At 51.3% G+C, this 16,906-nt stretch overlaps 1 non-coding gene across 1 annotated transcript; it reads right to left on the bottom strand.

The window, feature by feature from the left end:
* Nucleotides 1-16,417: 16,417 nt before the first annotated feature.
* Nucleotides 16,418-16,519, bottom strand: LOC142423713 (small nucleolar RNA U13). Its single transcript, XR_012779314.1, has one exon. It is a non-coding gene; the product is annotated as a small nucleolar RNA U13 (small nucleolar RNA).
* Nucleotides 16,520-16,906: the final 387 nt, after the last annotated feature.

Genomic DNA, 16,906 nt, shown 5'->3' with positions numbered 1-16,906 from the left:
CTCTGCCGTATGAATTGCCGAGTGAAGCCAATCGGCTCAGTCAGTGTTTGCTCCAATCACAACAAGAGGTTAAAAAGCTGCCCTCAGGGCTGTGCTGCATGGGGGTGGGGCGTGGGTCAGGGGGATGGACATTTACATAGTCATCTGATGAATATTGATTTCCCACCATGTGCCTCCACCAGGACCCCTGGTGGCACAGGGGATGACTTGTTGGGTGGCTACCCACTAGGTAGGCGGTTCAAATCCGCCAGCTGCGACTCTGGAGAAAGATGAAGCAGTCTGCTCCCGCAGACCTGGCCGGCTTGGCAATGGAACAGGGCATGGCTCCGAGCCTGAAAAGGAGCCCAGGGGGCTTAATGGTTGTGCGCTGGGCCGCTAACTGCCAGGTCAGCAGTTTGAAACCACCAGCCCCTCTGTAGGAGAAAGATGAGGCTTTCTTAAAGAGTCTCAAAAGCCTACAGGGGCAGTTCCCCCTTGTCCTATAGGGTCACCAAGAGATGGCACTGACTCGATGGCACTGAGTTTTGGGAGTTTTTGAGCTCTGAGCTGAGTGGGCGTGGTGGCCGTGGGTGGGGGAGCTGTGGCCTCCTTCACTGCAGAACGCTGTGAGCGGGATGGTGAAGTATCCAGCTGCCAACAGCAAGCTCAGTGTTTGGGATCCACAGCTGTTCTGCTGGAGAAAGATGTGGCATCTGCTCCCATCGGGCGACCCCCACCTCCCAGCATCCTGGGCTCTACTCTGGGAGGCCGGCTGTAAGTGCAGATTGAAATGTCTCTTTCCAACTGTCAAGAGCCTGGTGGTGTGGGGGGTGACGGACTGAGATGTCAACCTCAAGGTCAGCAATTCCAATCCGTCAGTCACTTTGTGGCTGTCTGCTGTCAAGATTTAAAGCCTCAGGAGCCCACAAGGGCAGTCTACCCTGTCCTATAGGGTTGCTATCAGTTGGAATACATTCAGCGGCTGTGTGTGTTCATTTTAAGAGTTTATCCAATTTCTAAAGATCAGGTCACTCAACTTTGCATCATTTTGTATCTGCTACCCATTTCTCAAATGGTGAAACTGAGTTCAGGGTGGTGGGATCGACCTGGTGGAACAGGTTTGCTTTTGTTTGGGTCATCTGTTCCTGTGTCATCCTGTGTGGCCGTAATGCTGAAGCGAGGCCGCCTGCATCTCAAATCCCAGCAGGGTCACCCCTGGTGGATGGGCTTCCGTGAAACTTTGAAACTCACAGTAGGAAGAAAGGCCTGGTGCTGTACTTAAGAAAACCAGCCAATGAAAATCCTATGAGCCATAACAGAGGGCGTGCTGGGAGAGGACCTCCCGGCGTCCAGGTTGGAAGGTACATGGTAGCTGTTACCCACAGGTTCCAAAGTACTAGAGACTACGAAGATGGCACGGGCCGGACAGACTTTGTGCTGTTGTGTGTGGGCACTGGCTCCCTGGCAACTGACAACAGGTACAGCTGGGCGCCAGGCACCGTTTTCCCCCTGGGGATGCAGCTGGGAACAAAACAGACCTGGTCCCCGGAGTACCAGTGGCCAGGTTGGCTGGGGACAGCCCTGGTTCAGAGTCCCTGGGTAGTGCAAAAGGTGAAAGCACGTGGCTGCTAACCAAGACGGTTGCCTCAGAAGCAGGCCCTGGCCAAGTGCATCCAACAAACCAGCCTCCGACAGAGCCCCGGGGAGCACAGTTCCAGTGAGTTGCAGTGGACTCAGGGGCAGCTGGCTCGGTGCTGGGTTTGGTCCAAGAGAACTCCATGGCCCAGGTAAACCGGCCTGGTCTGAGACTCACACTAGAGGGTGGCAGAGTGGCAGGTATCTGGGTCTGGAAGCCCTGCCTCCCCCAGCGAGAGCAGCCCTCTCTTGCGGGTGCCCAGTTCCTCCTGTGGGTATGGGCTGGCTGCCACTGCTTGCCTTGCCTCCCCGCAAGGGTCATTGGCTGCCTCTTCGTTCTGCTGAGTCGGCAGTGGCCCTAATTAGTTAATTAAGAGGAGATGGGGAGCTGTCCTCTTCTTTTGATTAACCCAATGGCCTTCCCAGCAGGCCAGGCTTCGGCTGCAGACATCACTACAACTTTTAATGGAATGATTTGAGGGCCATTAGCAGCAGTTTCCGGCACTAATGCTCCGTCCCCCAGCTCTGCTTGGCAGCCGCGTGGCTGGGAATCTCGTGGCATTGGTCGGCCTGCTCTGGGCCAGGCCTGCTCTGGGGTGGAACCCTATTTGCTCGTCACAGAAGTGCTGCCGGGAAGGAGGCACGCCTGCTCCGAGGCCATAACTGATGCTGGTGGTGTCCTGTCCATGGCCCCTTGGTGGTCCTAGGGGATTCCATCTCTGAGCACCAGTTCACACCTGTTCCTACCTGCGAGCATCTGCTTGCAGCTGGGATTCTGCTGGCCTGCGCATGGTGGAGGAGTCCTCGTGGCATAGTGGGTACATGTTGGGCTGCTAACCGCAAGTCCAGCAGTTCAAATGCAGCAGCTGTCCTGCAGGAGAAAGATGAGGCTTTCTACTCTGGTAAAGAGTGACAGTCTCAGAAACCCCCAGGGGAAGTCTACCTTGTCCTATAGGGGTTCGAGGAGTTGGCATTGACTGGATGGCAGTGGGTTTGGTTTGGGTTTGGTGCATGATGGGAAGTTTCCACGAGTCAGCATCACCTTTTAATCTGCACCCGACAAGCCCTGGATGGATAGAGAGTGGGGAGGATGGGATCCTAAGACTATCGCTCCAAGATAGGCCTTTACCCTGGAACTGAAGCCAACCTTAGAGGTCAGCTTTCATCCGAAGCACAGATGGGCCTACCCAATAAACAAAGGGGCCTTGGCAGTTCTATGGGGACGTGTTGGGCTTCCCCACATGGTCACTGATTCAAACACATCAGCTACTCCTTTGGAGAAAGATGGGGCTTTCTGCTCCTGTAAGGATGGCTAGCCTTGGGAACAATAACACCTGTGGGGACCATGGCCCCTTAAACTAGCGGTTCTCAACCTGTGGGTCGTGACCCCTTGGGGTCAAATGACCTTTCACAGGGGTCACCCGATTCATAACAGTAGCAAAATGACAGTTATGAAGTAGCAACAAAAATAATTTTATGGTTGGGGGGGTCACCACCACATGAGGAACTGTATGAATGGGTCGAGGCATTAGGAAGATTGAGAACCACTGCTTAAACAATCAACCATACCAGATCACATCAATACTTTATTCCAAAGCAAAAATCAGTGGGAATGTTACAGAGATTGTAACCAACCCCCAGGAACAAAATTTGTGAATGAATTAGAATTGGGAATCTAATTTGTTGTGTAAACTTTCCCCTAAGACACGCACGCGGAGTGGCTTTAGTGGAAAATAAGAGCTCTGGTAGCATAATGTTTAAGCAGTTGGCTGCTAACTGGAAGGGCAGTGGTTCAAATCCACCAGCTGCGCTGTTCGAGAAGACGTGGCAATCTGCTTTGGTAAAGATCAGTCTTTTTTAAAAAACATTTTATTAGGGGCTCATACAACTCTTATGACAATCCACACATACATCAATTGTGTAAAGCACATCTGTACATTCTTTGCCCTCATCATTCTCAAAACATTTGCTCTCCACTTGAGCCCTTGGCATCAGGTCCTCTTTTTTATCCCCCTCTCTCCCTGCTCCCCCCTCCCCGGGTAAAGATCAGACTTGGAAGCCCACTTTAACTCCACCTGCAGGGTCCTGCAAGCAGACTCTCCTCAGTAGGAAACAGCAACGACGTAATGAAGATCAGCCACATGTCTACATGATCACAATGCAAAGGCAAGACATTTGGACCACGGACTCTTTTTTTCCCTAATGTAATTTTTTGGGGGTTAAAAATAGCTTTTAAAAGTTTTACTAACTAAGAAGAGTGGCATTGTTTTAATTTTTGCTGATCTCTTTGACGTCTCGCTCAGTGGAAAACAGCTGGATTCTCATATCTGTTTCTGCAATCTGTTCCCAAAGCAATTTTGACGGAAGAACTATGAAGAAGATCCGGACTCACACGGAGAAGGAACTGGAAAAGGCGGAGGATTTCAATAGCCTTTTCATAGCAGTGTGGGCAGTCTTCTTTGATACCACATCAAAACTTGACAAGTGACATTTTCTTAAAGGAGGGTTACAATGTGGAATATGAAAACACATCCATAAACACTTTGTACTCCACGTCATTAAAATTCATTGGTGCACCTGGCGCTGTGTCACCGGGGATCTAAAGTGGGTTTCTCTGAAATCAGTACACCATTCAAAGACCACAAGGAAACGCACTGTCACTGAGCCCAGTCTGACTCTCAGTGACCTTAGCTAACACAGAGTTTCCAAGACTTTTAAATCTTTTTGTTTGTTGCAACTAACTTGAACGTCACAAAAGAACCCAAGCCCTCTTCTACTTTTAGAGCCACAGACCCACGTTGGCATCGAATGGGTAAGGAATCTGGAGGCGTTTTAAGGCTGTGACCTTTCTCTCTCTTTTTAGTTGTAACTTTGCTGTTATTTATTTATATACACGTTCTTTATTTTTTCTCATTTGTTTGGGGAATACAATGTACACCAACCTACCCTCTGTGATTTACACAGCCCCTCATACCAAGTCAGTGAAAGTAGCCCATTTACCCCCCTGTATATGTGTTTCTCCCCTCCCCGCCACCCCTCTTTACTTCCTGTCCCTTCCCCCCTCCTCCCCCCACCCCGCCACCCTCCGCTCCCCCAGCCCTGGCCTCATCATAGCCTCTACAGTCTTATCCTTTACTGTGAAAAGCATCCTTTAAAATTTATAATAATGGTGTCGTAGATCATTTATCTTTATGAGATCGACTGACTGCTGAGCATAATGTTCTCTAATTTGGTAAATGTATTAAGGTGTTTGACAAAATTGTCTTTTTTTAAAAAAAGCTTGCACAGTATTCTACTGTATATGAATGCACCAGAGTTTGTATATCCAGTCCTCCATCGTCAGAGTTTTTGAATGTTTCCATCTTTTTGCTATTCTTGAAATTGCGGCAATAAACATGGGTGCATGTATGTTCCGTTTTGTTCTTTATTTCTTTAGTGTACATGCCCAGTAGCCAGATTGCAGGCTCCTAAGGTATTTGTGTTTGCATTTGTTTAAGGAGATGCCAGACTGATTTCCATAGTGTTGTGCAATTCTAGAATCCCACAGTGTCTGAGTGTTCACATCTCTCCACATCCTCTCCAGGATTTATTATGTTCTGTTTTTGCTTTTTAAGTTTTGCTAAGGTGAGATGATAGCTCGTTCTTGTTTTAATTTGGAATTCTCTCATGGCGAATGAATGCGAGCACTTCTTCCTGTGATTGTTGGCTGTCGGCATGTCATCTTTACTAAATTCTTCATGTCTTGTACCCATTTTTTGACTGAGCTGTTTTGCTTACTAAGGTGTTGTAGTTCTCTATAGAGTTTTGAAAGAGACCGTTAACTCTGTGTGGAAGCAGACAACCTCATCTCTCTTTCCTCAGAGTGGCTGGAGGGTTTGAACTGCTGACTTTGAGGTTAGCAGCTGATGCTCAGCTTTCTGTATAACCCACTAACTCTATGTGCACTTAACATACAGTCTGTCTCACTCTTTTCTCCAATTCGACAACTTCTGTTTTAAGGATTGATGTGTTCAGATCATTCATAGTTCATGTAAAGATTTACACTATTAGGTTGCTGGCGGTCCGTTCTCAAGGACTCTCCCTGTGTTCCCTTTATAGTCTTGTCGCTGCTGTTGCTGACAGCTGATCCCCCTGGGGGGGGGTGGGTGCGCAGTGGGGGGCTCAGCTCCAGGCTTGAAGGGTGTTTAAGGACCATAATCTTGGGGGTTCTGCTAGTGTCTTTCAGAGCAGTAACTCTGCTCTTATGTTTTTGAATTTTGTTGCCTGTTTTTTCCTCTCTCCCCAGACCCTGGCTTTGGTTTGATCTGTAGCACTGGTGGGCGAGTGCACAGACACACGGACGCACACATGTGTACATGCACAGAGACCTGCCGAGCTGACTTGACCCTGAGTTGTGAAAACACAACATGAAGTTCCACTTTAAGGCTGCACAACTCCATTCTGTTCCCTCGTTTCAAGTCCTCCCACATTTCCCGAATTGAGGGGGGTGGGGTGGGGGAAAAAAGTGAGGAGCAAGGCCCACCAGTCAGGGAGGCAGCTGGATGTGCCACCGAATCGGCTTCAACTCACAGCAAACAGATGAGACAGAGAGCTGTTACCTGCCCCCATTTGCCCTGCGTCACCCCTCTTCCCCCGCGGCCGGGTTTACAAAAGCAGTTCACCACATCCTCCTTCCAAGGGGTCTCTCCAGAGGTCAAGAGCCAGACTGTCCCATAGCAGTTGAGCGTTTAACTGTGTGCAGACCCTTGTCCCCACCAAGCTGGCTGAGGGTCCTTGGCTTCCACTCTGCCAAGGACAAGCTGATACGTTCAGGACGGACTGCTGTGGACATGAAACTAACCCAGGCTGAGGGAGAAAGGCAGGCTTTCGACTCCGCTAACAGTGACAGTCTCAGAATCCCACTAGGGCAGGTCCTCGGGGGGCGGGGGGTGGGGTGGGGTTGCTGTGGGGCAGTTTGTGCTCAATGGCAGTGAATGTGGTTTGCATTTGGAGGGAAGCACTCAGGAAGCCCCGAAGCAGTGGACTGAAGGTATTAGCTGCTGCATGGCCCCGAGTCAGTGCCGACACGCGGGGCCCGTCACCGTAACAGAGAGTGCCTGGTCTTGTCCTGCCGCATCCTCACACGGCCAGCAGGCACTGGAGTCCATGCCCGCTGCTCGGGGCCCTGTCCCTCGGTTTCAGGGATGTAGTGGCCTTGTTTAGCAGACTCATTTTCGGTGAGCAGTGTTGTCGGAGGCGGGCTGCCAGGACTGTCCTCGGAGGCACTTTTCACCCACATCACCCTCTCTGAGCATGCCCGGGTTGGCTCCAGACCAATGGAGCATGCATCCTTGCGCCCCGGCACCCTGGGCGTGCCGAGTGGCTTCTTCATGGCCAGGAAAACACTCCTGAGGAAGAAACCATTGGTGAAATTAATGGAAAGGGTTTATGCATGCTCTGTGATGACCAAGCTAGCTCATTTGATGTTCTCCAACGGCTCCCTGAGCCCCCACTTCCCACCCTCATTCCTAAGGGAGACCCATGAGCGGGAAAGAAAATAAATTGCTGCCTGCCACTTAAAAGCCATGAAGCCGGGCTGAGCAGGAAGTGTAACTGTGGAGGCCCGGGGTTCTGTCCTGTCACAGGGTGCCACCACCACTCAGCAGCTCTCCCTGTGACCCCTTCCACCTCCCAGTCCTGGGAACCCTTTTGGCTCCCTCCCCAGTCTGCCTCAGAGGAGAGACTCACAGTGAGAGCTGTGGCCTTTCCCCTCTGCCCTTTTCCACCCTCACCACCCTCACAGGCTCCAGAATGTTCTCTGCCGGCCACTCATCTTGCTGCCATTCCCTCTGCAGTAGCAGCCCCTCTGGCAGACAGCTCTCAGAAGGGGAAGGAAGCCTGCCTGCTGGGGGTGTGTGTTAGTCCGGGTTGACTAGAGAAACAAATTCATTGACATGCATGTGTGTATAAGAAAGAGATTTACATACAAGAGCAATTGAATATTGAGGAAACATCCCATCCCAGTCCAGATCAAGTCCATAAGTCCAATATTAGCTCACATGTCTGATACCAATCTATAAAGTCCTCTTCAGACTCATGCAACATCTGCAAAGATGCTGAATGCAGGAAGATCACAGGCCAGTGGGTGGAAAGTCTTGTGGATCCAGTGGTGGTAGCAGCACCTCAGCACTAGTGTGGGTCTCCACGTGGCTCCTCCAGCTCCCAGGGCTCTGGCTCCATCACTGTAACTCCATCAGGCTCATCATCAGTAATGTCTTGCAGGGAGTGATCATGTATTCTACCCTGTGTTAGACAGGGTTCTCTAGAGAAACAAAACCAGAACTCTAATAATTTTATATGTATTTATACAGATAGATATATAACAAGAAATAAATGGCTAATTAAATTATAAAGCAGTACAAATGGCTCAGTGCAACTCACTCCTGTGATACAGTTGTGAGACACTGGCAGTCCTTCAAGTTTGAGGGCCGCCAGGTAGTCCTCTGTAGAGCAATTCAGGCTATCCGGGCACAGGCAGCAAACAGCAAGGCAGGTCACCAACAGTCAGCCAGGTCACCAATAGTCAGTCCCCAGTTTAAGAGATGTAAATTCCAATGGTGTGGTGAAGCAGGTCTCGAAGGAACCTCAAATTACAGCGACACAGTCCACGGGTTAGGTGTCCCACAGGTAGTGAAGCTTGCAAATTGAGGCATAGAACAAGCAAGGCAGCCACACACTGGTCTCATGATCAAAGAGCGGGAGACAAGAAAGGCGAGGCTTGTTGAGCCATTTATCTCTCCGCCCTTCAATTAATCCCACATGTGTTTATGGGACAGGTTGGCACAATAAACTAACTACCTCACACCCCCATCGAGCTATTTATCTCCTTACAGCCTCCAAATGAGGTCATCAAGCTGTGACCTGATGGACAGGCTAAATGCCTCCCTTTCACTCTTAGTCCTCTCAAATTGACAGCAGATTATGTGACTTCCACAGGGGTGTGCTCACGGACAAGCTATGAAGACATCCAGAAGAAGGTGCTGACTCCGCACGACCACAACCACAACCACAAGCAGCTAATCTTCAGGAGTGAAGTACGTCTGCCTTGAGCATAGTGCTCTTTGAGAGAATGAGCTAGGTGAGGTCACGTTGACCAGGGCTTCCGTTCTTATTCCAGGAGGAAGGATAAGCCGCTGGGGTGTTGAAACAAACAAACAAACAAACAAACAAACAAACAAGAACCAAAGAACAACATTTCCTTGTGAATTGGGGGAAGGGTTGCAGAGCGGATCATCAGTTGTCCATTCAGCAGCTCATCAGACTCCCATTGTGTCTTTGCTCGCGCGCCCTCCACACACCCCCCCCCCCCCCCCCCGCCGTGGTTACTGTCTTGCCCTTCATGCCTCCATGGCTGGAAGCAGGCGGGTTGATTGCCTCTCTCAGGAAAGAGAGTTCGCTCCGGTGAGAGTCGCAGTCTTGGAAACGCACTGGGAGGGCTCTATGCTGTCTTACTGAGTTGCCCTGAGTCCGCATCAGCTCCATGGCAGTCAGTTTGGTTTTGTGGGTTTTGGAAGCTTCTCCGTGAGATGAAACGTTCCCAATGGAGGCTGGCTCAGGGGGCCCTCAGGGACCCAGGAAGATCTAGCTGTTAGGTAGCAGAGCAGGAACCAGGGGTTGCTCCTCTACATGCCAAGGCTCCCCCCTCCCCCCAGCGCTCTACAGGAAGTTGGAAGTCAAGAAAGGGTAAAGGGCATGCACCAATTCAGGCCCTTGAGCCAGGTTGGTGGCACATGTAGGTGGATGGTATACCTGGGTTGGCTCGAAGTAGGCAAGGTGAGATTAATTCAGCCAATGGGGTCAACCCGTACCATTGACCATGCCTCCCAGCAGACGCTCCCGCTCCCGCTCCCCGCTCCCGCTCCCCCCTCAGGCCATCGTGTGCGTGTGCAATTCCATGAGGGTGCCTGTGTTCAGTTACTGTAAAGCCGGAAACTTCTATCCTTTATAAAAACCCACGTGGATCACATGAATTTCTTTCTCGTGCGAAGCCAAGGGCCGAGGCATTTCCCACCCAAGGACTCTGACCCAGCCACGCTGTGTGCTTGCGGTCCGGTGCCGTGGAGGCAGCCCCACTCACAGCAGAACGCAGCACTGCGCCCTCCTCCCCATCGGCACAGGCCTAGAAGAAGGTTTTTTTTTTCCTGAACACGCCTGGAGGACTCGGGGCCTGGTGGCAGTGCGTGTCACCTGTGGGGCTGCTAGCCCAGGTTCTCCTGGGGAGAAAGATGAGCCTGCTGCTGCGGTAAAGAGTCAGTCTGGGAAACCCACAGGGGCAGTTCTACGCTGTCCTACAGGCTCTCCATGGATTAGAAGCACCTGGTGGCAGTGGGGTTTTGGTAATGGAGACATGAGTGTGTGTGTGGGTGGATGGACAGCCCAGGCAGGGCTGGGAGGGGAGGAGCCCAGATGCCATATTGGTCAGTGCTTGGCCAAGAAACAGAAGGTTGGCAATCTGAACCCACCCAGCAATGAGACCGGAGAGAGATCAGGCTCTCTCGTCCCATAAAGAAGATAGCTTAGGACACTCCAACAGGGCAGTTCTACGCTGTCCTATAGAGTCACTGTGAACCGGGTTTGACCCAATGGCACCTACCTACAAGGCTAGCAGGGCCACGGCCGCTTCCAGAGGGGCTCGCCCTCAGGAAGTGTGAAAGTGGGACTGACACCAGGTACCTGCTTCCAGAATATTCCACCAGAAGGGTTACTCGGCCTCTCCAACCTCCAACACATCTGCCGCCCAGACCCCTTCGAGCCAGTTCTATTTTTTGCTCCCTTGGCAACTCTGTGGAAATGAAAAGGCTATCTGCAGTGACTAATGCTGCTAATTCCGATCAAACAATTTAAAATTCACCCTTTGCCACGTCGGAGACCCGCGAGGGAGCAGAATTAACACATCATTTGTCGCAATTTCTATGATGGTTGGTGGAAAACAAAAAACACTTTAAAATTGGTCTCAATTCAAACGGCTGCTCATTAAACTGCCTCCTTTGGAACAACTCATCTTGAGCTGTACCGTAGCGCTCCGTCTGCTCCCAGCTTATTAACCAGGAGGCGGGGCCCTGACTAGTCGCTGCTGATGCCGAGGTGCTGGAAGCGGGCTTGGTTTGAGATGGGGATGCGGCTCCCATGACTAAGGGTTAAGATTTAGGAAGCCTAATATTAAACAAAAGGAGCCCTGGTGGTGGGTGAGAGGGTATATTGGGCTGGTGACATCTAGGTCAGTGGTTGGAAACCACCCGCTGCTCCTCAGGAGAAAGGGTAGGCTCTCTGCTCTTATCAAGAGTTACAGCCTCAGAAACTGACCGACCTGTCCTGTAGGGTCACTGTGAGTCCCATTTGCCTTGATGGTAGTGAAATTTAAGCCTCATATGCATGTGAGAGTTAAACACAGACTCAAGAAGAATTGATTCATTTGAACGGTGGTGTTGGCAAAGGATATTGAAAGTACCACAGGCTGCCAACAGAACAGACAATATGTCCTGGAAGAAGGACAGTCAAAATGCTCCTTAAGAACAAGGATGGTGAGCCTTTGCTCACTTACTGTGGACATGTCTTCAGGAGAGACCAGTCCCTGGCAGCGAAAATGAAGACCATCGTGGGGATGACACAGGACTATGTGAGATCACTGTGACTTGGAACCAACTTGATGTCACCTAACGACCACGGTTGATGTTACACCCTCTACCCTTCAGTCAGCGTGGCTTGTGTGACTGTGATGCTGAAAGTTCACGGACTGGCAGGGTCAGGTATGGCGGACAGAGTCAATGGAGACAGGACTGGGGATCCGAAAATGAGCCAAGTGGGAGAACCCTATGGAAATATCGACATCTATCTATCTATCTATCTATCTATCTATCTATCTATCTATCTATCTATCTATCTATCTATCTATCTAGCAATCTAGCTTGCTATCTAGCTATCTTGCTATCTAGCTATCTAGCTATCTTGCTATCTATCTATCTATCATTGTCTGACTTGTTTGCTTGGGACACCCAGAGGTGTAGGCTGCAGGAGGAGGACATGGTATTTGGTGGAGAGAGATGAAGCTGTCTGCTCCCAGAAAGACAGTCTTGGAAACCCACAGGGGACATTCTCCTCTGCGCTGTAGGGTCATAATGAGTCAGAATTGATGCCACGGCAGTGGGCTTATTAGGATTTCTTTTGGCAGAGGGCCACGGAGGGTGAGATGGACTGGTGCAGGCGCTGAACTTGCTGGCAATCCTGAGGGTGACACAGGACCAAGAGATGGGTTGGTCTGTTGTGCCCAGATTGCTATGAGTCAAATTCATCTCAAGGGCGAGCTATCGTTCTGTCTCGAATATTCATAAAAGGATAAACCTCCCCCCCCCCCCCGGTGTTACCTGAACTCACGTCATCTGCCTCCCACCTGTGCAGCTCTCCCCTGGCCCTGCTCCAGCGGGGCTGTTGTTTACTTACTATAAAGCCAACGTGCCTTCAAGTTAAAGTCATATGTTTTAAGCTGCAAGCTTCACATCGCTACTATAAACGGAAAGCCAGCAGCACGGGCCAGAAATAAACGCTAGGTAAAAATAAAACGGTGATATTAGACTCTATGTGGATACAGTTTCCAGGGAACGTGTCCTTAGGACAGGATGGAAGGAGATGACCCTGACTCAAGGCAACACTGGGTGTGTCAGAGCATCCAATCGAGCCTCCATCGAGTGTCCAATGACCGGCTTTTGGGAGGGTTTACTTCTGAGGGTCCCCTTTGATTAGCAGCTGAGCATGTTAGTTGTCTGCATCATGTAGGGACTTAACTTGGGACGAGCAGAGAGGTGTTAAAGATCAAGCCGGCCCCAACCTGTTTTCTGCGTTTCTTGGGAGGGTGGAAGGAGAAGAAGCGGGGGATCATGTTCACCCTGCAATTTGGTGTTTACAAGGTTAATCAGAATCCTCATCATGGGAACGGGAGGCAAGATGACAAGGAACACAAATGTGCTAGTCCGGGTGCATTAGAGAAACAAATCCACAGAAACTCATATCTGTATGTAAGAGAGAGTTTTATATAAAAGGTAAGTGTACATTAAGAAAGTTTCCCAACCTTTTGCTGCCCAAGCCCACAAGTCCAACATTAGCCCATATGCCTGACACTGATCTACAAAGTCCTTCTTAATCTCACAAAAGACAAGCAATGATGCCGACTGCAGGAGGAAAGCTGAATCAGCGAGTGTGTAAGCATCTCAGCACTGGCAGGGGTCTCCACACGGCTGCTCCAGCACCCAGGGCTGCATCAGGGTAGGTCCATGCGGCTTCTTCTCGGGGATGTCTTGCAGGAAGTGAGCCTTGCCAGCTGAAGAAGGGAACTGGTTAAGGCAGCTGCACCCTGGTCTGACCATCAGAAAGCAAGAGACCCGAGAACTAGAAAGGCGAGGCTCACTGAGCCATTTATCTCCCCGCCTTTCAGTTAACCCCACCTGTGTTTATGGGCCAGGTTGGCACAATAAACTCAACTCTCTCAACCAACGATCATTGCCAAGGGCTTCATTTCCGTGGGATCTGCAATCCTCACTCTCGGAGCGGCAGTCCAGAAACCAAATGAGAATTGCACGGGGCAAATCTGCCACCAAGACCTCTTCAGAGTATCGAAGAGCAGAGGTCACTTTGAGGATAAAGCCGGGGACTTTTCAGTCACCTCATCGGCACGTGCACGTGCACAAGGAAGACAAGAATAGACACCTCCGCAGTACGGTGTTGGTGACTGACAGAGGGACAAACAAATCTGTTTTGTTTGTGCGGCCAGAGTGCTTCTTGGAAGCAAGGATGGAGAGACTTCATCTCAGATACTTTGGACACGTTGTCAGGAGGCGTCAGTCCCTAGAGAAGGACATCATACTCGGTGAAGTAGAGGGTCAGCGAAAGTGAGGGCGAGCCTCTAGGAGATGGATGGGCACAGTGGCTACAACAGTGGCCTCAAACCGAACCATTATGAGGATGGGCGCAAGCAGGGTGGCACGTTGTTCCGTTGTCCACAGTAGGGTCACTGTGATGCCAACTTGACGGACTCTAACGGCACAGCAACCAAGCCATGCTCCCCTCAGATTGCCCCCTGTACCCCTTCTACGGATTCCCACCCGGGGACCACAGAGTGACTCCTGAAGACAAGCCCTGCCCCCTCCCGGCTCCCACTGGATGCCAACGATTCCCCAGCATCTGGGAGGCAAGCTGGTTCGAATGGGCATCTATGGGCACATAGCCTTGCTCGTCTACTGGAATGAGTCTGCCTGAGGGCAGCCACACCTCCGGAGACATGGTGGGCTGGCTTCCAGACCACAGCCACAGCGAAGGTCACAAAACGGAGAGTCACGTGGCTGCGTGGGGCGCAGTGCCTATCAAAGCCATGCTGATACTGTGAAGTACGCGTGATGGCCATGTCAGAAGTATCGGAGGGAGGCTGACCGCAGTGTGACAGAGACACGCAAGTGAGCACACGCTGGTGGAAAAGTGGTGTCCAGAGCCAGGCAGGACACGGAAGTCACGCAGCCCGACGCCCGCAAGGTGAAGCCCAGCACATCGAGCCACGCCTGCATTTGCAAAGTTCCTCCGAAGAGCCCAAGACCGGCCTGCCTCTTCTTTTGAAGTTGTGTCGAAATACACGTGCCGGGACACTTGCCACTGTACCCGCGGTCACGAATACAGTCCAGTAGTGCTGATTCTCTTCACAAAGTTGTGCTCCTCGGTTTGAGAACCTTCAATACCCCAAATAGAACTTCAGTCCTCATGGGTGGGCGGGCCGGGGCTTGGGAAAGGGACCAGACCGAGGAGGCCTTGCGGATCTCAGTTGAGTCATCATGGAAGGCTTCCTGGAGAAGGTGACCTACCATCCAGCAGGTGTGTCACACTTGGAGCCCAAAGCCACTCAAAAGGAGACAGAGGCCTCCAGGTCATCAGAATAGTCTGTTAATCTTTTACAGCCTGCAAAGACCCCGCTGAGCAGACCTTGGGCAGGTTGCGTGTGTGTGTGTGTGTGTGTGTGTGTGTGTGTGTGTTTGGAGTGATCCTTGACAAATGATGTGTAAGCTCCAAGATCAGGGTAACAACTCTTGTCCTTTCTCACGGCTACCCTTGGTTACTCTTCCCATCACCATGGCAACCACTCCATAAAAGGACTTAGAGAGGGGTTTTGATTTGACCTTGCCTGGGGCTGGGCCACTTCCTTTGATATTTCCTGACACCCTGCGCCTCCAGGGTTCAGGTTTGCATGTTAAATATTTGTAGTTACCTGGATTTTACTCGGGGTGTGGAAAGCAGCTCGATGTTCTTAAACAGTGAGCTACAAATCTCAGGAAAAGCCCTAGTGGCAGATGGCATTTTCCGCAGATGGTGGCTGTCTGGACCGGAACTTTGGACTTCTGCCCCTGAGCCTGCACGGACTGTAGACCAATGGAGAAGATGACTGGTGTTTAGGCTCCAAAAGCGGCCACCATGCAGTGAGGTGGCTCAAGCTCCGGGTCGGGGTTCATGTGCACAGGAATCGAGTCCCCACTGTAGCCCTGGGCTGGCAGCTGTGAATCTAGCTATCCCAGGGGGTGCCGCACGTAGCAGAGATGGTACGCCCACAGAGCCCTGCCCAAGCTGTATGTTTGTGAGTGCAAATAGCAAAATAAAACACACTGTTGTTTCAAGTCCTTCCATTCCAAAGTGTTTTTGTTTTTAACTCGACAATAAGTAACCCAAACACAACCATCTGTCCCTGCAGGGTGGTACGGTGCTTCGAAGAAAGAGCGACCTCATCCGCATTCTGCGGACAACACACGGCAAGCCTCCTGCAGAGCCTTCTGGAAAGGGCTGCAGAGCACGGGGATCCCGGTGAGGACTAAGGCGGGCCTGGCTCCGCCGTGGCGTTTTCAGTCCCCTCATGTGCATGTGAACGTTGGACACGGAATAAGGGAGACTTCATGCACTTGAACGATGGTGTTGTGAGGATTACTGAAATACCACGGACTGCCAGCAGGACAGACACATTCGTTCTAAGGAAGTACAGTCAGGACGCTCCTTAGAAGCAAGGACTTGGCTTCTCACATACTTTGGGCATGGTGTCAGGAGAGACCGGTGGTCCCTGGCGAAGGCCGTCATGCTTGGCAAAGTGGAGGGGCAGTGAGAAAGAGGAAGGCCGTCAGTAAGATGGACAGACACAGTGGCTGCACCGATGGGCTCACACACCGCAACCGTGAGGATGGCGCAGGGGTGGGCAGGGTTTCCTTGTGGTTGCTATGAATCTCCATCACCACCACCAAAACCACACCAACCTACGGTGCAGTGGGGCTAGCACTGGGCTGCTAAGGGAAGGGTGCGTGGTCCGAAGCCACCGGCCCATGCACGGAGAGCGATGAAGCGCTCTGCTTCTGGAAAGACAGACAGCCTCAGAAACCCTGTGGACAGAGCTGTTCTCTGACCGAGGGGACTGCAGTGCGTTGGAATTGACTCGAGGGCGGTGGGTTACATGTGAGGAGGCTTCAAAACGTTTGTGGGCAAATAGAATGGAAGACAATGGAGTTTTTCCAGGACCCTCTTGAAGCCCCCTTGGTGTTTTTTTAAATTTTAATTAGACCCCTATGGCTCAACAAGAGCCCTGGTGGCATAATGGGCTATTTCTTGGGCTGCTGACCGCGAGGTTGACAGTTCAAAACCAACAGCTGCTCCCATGCAGAGTGACAGTCTTGGAAGCCCACAGGGGCAATTCTCCCCTGTCCTCTAGGGTCCCCTTGAATCAGAATGGACTGGTTGGCAGTGAGTGTCTTTCCTACGTTGGACGGTTAATGTGCTGATGTTGTCATCGGGTTTATGGGAAGCACATCACACAAAAACATGAAGGCCCAATCCTCCCACTTATGAACCGGAAAAGAATCTGGTTCCTAGCTTAATGCTCCCTGGAGAAGCTGAGTGGTGTCCATGATAATGTTTGTGCCCAATGGCAGTTCCAGTAGACGCCAAGGGGACTTGGAAGAGAGGCCTGGAGATCCGCACTGGAAAAATGTCAGCCATGGAAGACCCCCTGGAGCACAGTTCTACTCTGAGCCACTTGGGGCTGCCTGAGCCAGAGCTGTCTGGTCAGGGTCATTAATAATGCTCGATGATGACCTCTAAGCAGGGACTTGGACACTGAGTTTAGGTGCCAACGATGGGAATCGTAGGGTAGGCAACAGGAACAGTGGGCAAAGGAACTTGGTGTGTGGGGGACCTAGAAACAGTCAGATGTAGGGGATGAGCCGGGACAGGTGTCTGTGTGTGTGTG

Source organism: Tenrec ecaudatus, chromosome 12 (assembly GCF_050624435.1).
Source record: "Tenrec ecaudatus isolate mTenEca1 chromosome 12, mTenEca1.hap1, whole genome shotgun sequence".
NCBI lineage: Eukaryota > Metazoa > Chordata > Mammalia > Afrosoricida > Tenrecidae > Tenrec > Tenrec ecaudatus.
The sequence above is the reverse complement of the archived record's forward strand: the minus strand, read 5'-3'. Positions and strand labels throughout refer to the sequence as shown.